Source organism: Elephantulus edwardii, unplaced genomic scaffold (assembly GCF_000299155.1).
Source record: "Elephantulus edwardii isolate Elephantulus edwardi_28Jun2011 unplaced genomic scaffold, EleEdw1.0 scaffold00003, whole genome shotgun sequence".
NCBI lineage: Eukaryota > Metazoa > Chordata > Mammalia > Macroscelidea > Macroscelididae > Elephantulus > Elephantulus edwardii.
The window spans coordinates 1,556,477-1,561,083 of NW_006399753.1; the positions used below are offsets into that span (position 1 = coordinate 1,556,477).

General features: G+C 44.1%; 1 pseudogene; it reads left to right on the plus strand.

The window, feature by feature from the left end:
• Window positions 1-1,073: 1,073 nt before the first annotated feature.
• On the plus strand, window positions 1,074-1,712 carry LOC102865564 (annotated as a pseudogene).
• Window positions 1,713-4,607: the final 2,895 nt, after the last annotated feature.

Below are 4,607 nucleotides of genomic sequence, written 5' to 3' on the forward strand. Positions count from 1 at the left end.
AAGATCCGAACCCTGTTCTATCCTACACCATCCTCACATTTCCTGACACACAAGAGCCTGTTACACCAATCATCATATCAAACCACCTAGTTGAGGGTCTTCCTCTACTTCATCGACCCTCCACCCTTCCAAACATCATATCCCTCTCCAAGAAGTGGCCCCTCCTAGCAACATGTCCAGTGTACGTGAGATGAAGCCTCCTCACTCCTGCCTCCAGAGAGCACTCTGGCTGCACCCTCTCCAAGACAGATCTATTCTTTTACTTGGCCGTCCATGGGAGGTTCAGTGCTCTTCAACACCACAGCTCAAAGGCATCAATTCTTTTTCTGACATCCCTATTAATTGTCCAGGTCTTAGATGCATAGCTGGTAATTGGAAAGACCATACCCTGAATCAAATGCACTTTAGTCCTCAAACTGACACCATCACTCCTCAATAATTTGGAGAAGTCCCTAATGCAGATTTTCCCACTGCAGTGCATCTCCTTATTTCCTGACTACTGGTAACAAGGGTGTTAATTGTGGATCCAAGCAAGATGAAGCTGTTGACAGTTTCATTCTCATCTCCATCCATAATGACACTGCCTATCGGTCTGGTCTAGTATTAAGAATCTTTGTTTTCTTGACATTGAGATGCAATCTATACTGAATGCTGCATTCCTTGATCTTCTGCAACAAGTGCTTCAAGTTCTCCTCACTTTCAGTAAGCAAAGTTGTGTTTTCTGCATAATACAGGCTGTATATGAGTCTCCCTCCAATTCTGATGCCACACTTCTCAGAGAGTCCAGTCTCTCAGATCATCTCAGCATACAGATTGAATAGGCATGCAGAGAGACTATAACCCTGATGCACCCCCTTCCCAGTTTTAAACCATGCTGTGTTCCCCTGCTCTGTTTTGAAACAACAGCCTCCTGGTCTAGGTATAGATATCGCTTGAGCAGTTAAGTATTCTGGGAGTCCCATTCTTCTCAATGTCTGCCACAACTTGTTATGATCAACACAGCCAAATACCTTTGCATAGTCAGTAAAGCACACACAAATAGAATTCCTCGACCTACAGCGGGCCAGGAGAAGATGGCCGGCCCAGGAATGACCGGGCTCTCCCGCCAGGTGTGGGGCTTCAGTACATCTGTGGTCTGGCCATTTTCCAAGCTTGTGAGGCCACCTGTTCAGATACCTGGTGTTGAAGGTCACTATGCCACTGTTCTTTAATTCTGCTGCATCTAAACAGAATAAACTGGATCAAGTAGAAAAGGAGTTACTGAGAGGAGCACAACTTCTGAAGGATCCCCAAGTGGCTCTTGCTGTTCTGAATCCTCACGTGAAGTGGTCTATTAAGATGAAAAGCCTAAATGACATCACAGCAAAAGAGAGGTTTACTGCGCTCACATCCAACCTGATCAATCCACTTGCTGACAATGGTCACTTGAACAATACGCCTGGAGTCCTTTCTGCCTTTTCCACCATCATGAGTGTCCACCGTGGAGAAGTTCCTTACACAGCTATTGTGTCTCTCTTAGACAGCGCCTCTCTCTCTGAATTAAAAACAGTCCTGGACAGCTTCCTAAGTCAAGGCCAAGTGTTGAAATTGGAGGTTAAGACTGATCTGTCAATCATGGGTGAAATGATTGTCCATATTGGAGAAAAATATGTTGACATGTCTGCAAAATCCAAGATCCAGAGCTGAGCAGGGCCATGCGGGAGCTTATATGAAAATGCTGGGGTTCTGTTATGAGTGTGTAAACCTGGAGCATCAATAAAGTGTTGACCTGACAATCTGTAAAGTAGAAATACAGTGAGGGGAAAACCAAATAGCTATTCCTCTGTTCTTCCTTACTTTCAGACCAAATCCATCCAACAGCAGTGATATCCCTAGTGCCATGGCCTCTTCTAAATCCTGCTTGAACTTCTGGCAGTTCCCTATCTATATACTGTTCTAGCCAGTTTTGAATGATCTTCAGCAGTATTTTGCTTGCATGTGACATTAATGATATTGTTTGATAGTTTTCTCATTCGGTTGGATCACCTTTTTTTGGCTTTGGGAACAAATATGGACCTCTTCCAATCCATTAGTCAGATAGCTGTCCTCCACATTTCTTGGCATAGACTGGTGAGCACATCCAAGGCTGCATCTGTTAATTGAAACAAACGAGCTCAATATCAGTCAAAATTGGGCCAGGGGTGGACAGATCATGAGTTCAAATTGTGGCTGGAGAAAATGAAAATAAATCCACAGGAATCAAGATATGATCTTGAATCAATTACATCTGAATTTCAAGTCATCTAAAGAATAAGTTTCAGATATTGAACACCAATGATTGAAGACCAGATGATTTGTTGGATGATATCATCCATGAAAAAAGCAAAAGGTTATTACAAAAACAGAGGAGAAAGGGGGAAAAAATCAAAATGGATGTCAGGAAAGACTCTAAAGATCACACTGGAGCGTCGAGAAGCCAAGACAAAGGGCAACATGCTGAAGTGAAAGAGCTGAGCACAAAATTTTCAAGGGCAGCTCGAGAGGACACAGCCAAGTGTTAGAATATGCAGAGAGCTGGGATTGGAGAAGAAAAAGGGAAGAACTTGCTCTGCGTTTCTCAAGTTTCTCATGCTGAAACAACTTGTGCCACAATACAGAAAGATGTTCTGGACAGTATATTGAATGACCCAGGAAGCATCAAAAGAAGATGGAGGGAATATAGAGTCACTGTACCAGAAAGGATTGACTGACACTGAAAAATTTCAGCAAGTATTATATGAACAAGAGCCAGTGGTAATGGAGGAGGAGGTAGAAGCTGCATTGACGGCATTGGCAAAAAGGCCCCAGGCATCAATGGGATACTGAACAACTTATTTAATCTTATTGAGTGCCTGCTGCCTTTTTCTGTTTTACTCACCTCTCTTCCCATCCCTGAAAACCACCAACGATTATATCTGTGTAGAACCATTTCTTAACTTTCCCGTCAATGATCTTTTACAATAAATATCCTGCAGTGAACATAATGCCCTCTAGCTGCTCCGTGGGCTTCTTTGAATTCCATATCGCCTTCAGCGTTGCGTGCTACTCCCGCGGGGCTGCTCCTCGGCTTGTGAGCCATGCAAGGCTCGATGGGCCCGCCTGTGGGTCGTGGGTCTTGGGTCATGGGCCATTTCCTTCCTTAGCTAAGGAAGGCTGCAGGGAACCTGAGGGAGCATCCAGCACGTGTTTGTGTTTAACTCCTCTTGGGAATCTATGCCCAGCAGTGGGAGTGTTGGATCAAGTGTTATCTCTGCTATCCCCTCTCTCTGCAGTGGTAGTGATACCATTTTGCCCGAGCTGAAGTCGGAAGATAGAAGCATGAATTCGTTCTCCTGCAACAGCTGGGGTCCAAACAGACTCAAGCAGGTTTCTGAAGTGCATGCAGAGTGGAACTCCAAGGTGTCCAGGGGCTCCCAGGGAAGGAAGCGGCCTTCAGCTGCTGTTGGGGTTTGGGCAGGTGGAAAGGAGCCTGTGTGGTGAGTGCTGTCTGTCGAACTGGCCCTTTGGAATCTTGCCACAGTTTTGACATGTTCACTTTCTCTGCCACTTCTCCAACCATGGTAACTGCCAATCGCCGACGGCTGTGGTCATCTCCTTGTAGAGATGTGAGTGAGGGGCTCTCGATGCGCAGGACATGCAGACCTCTTTCCTCTGAGGACCCTAACCTCAGCCTTCTCAGAACTTCCCTGTTGCTCTCTGACACACCATTTTATGTTTCTGTCTGCAGTGTGTGAAAATCCCAGGACCTCCACACCTTCGGCCACCACTTGGTAAAGATCAGCCATCTGTGTGTGGATGCGTTTACTTCAGGGTTCTCAATTATGGGCTGTGTGAGTAGCACCTGACTAGATTTCCGATTTCTGTTGTTGCTTGTTTTGTTTCGGTTTTTGTTTTTTAGATGGTAACTCCCCACACACACTTGGAAATTGACAAGACCCCTAAACAAGACTACCCAGGTAACTAATTATTTGGTATTAAAATCATTCTACAAATCATGTGCTGCTTTCCTTATTTTATAATTTTTTAATCTTTTTTATTATTAATTTTAATGAAAGTTTACAGAGACTTTGGATTTCCATTCACTCATTGTTGCACTTTTCTCCCTTTCCACCCCTCACCCCATCCCAGTTCACTCTTCTTTTTGAAAAGTAAAAGAAAAATTATTTCATTGTTATACAATCCCTCCCCATAAGTCCACTCCAACTGTGTAGCTTTCATTCTGGACTCCTGTCATGACAATAATACCTAATTTGAAGGAGTAAACAGAGTCACTGTACCAGAAGGAATTGGCTGACACAGAGGAATTTCATGAAATAACATATGAGGAAGAGGCCTATGGTGATGAAGGAGGAAGTTCAAGTTGCTATGAAGGAATTGGCAAAAAACAAAGCTCCAGGAGTTGACAGCATGCCAATTGATTTATTTCAACAAAAAGATGCTGCCCTGGATGTGCTCACTAAGTTGTGCCAGGAAATCTGGAGGACAGCCAGCTGGCCAACTGACTGGAAGAGATCGATATTTGTTTCCATTCCAAAGAAAGGTGACCCAACAGAGTGTGGAAATTTTTGAACAGTATCATTGATATCACA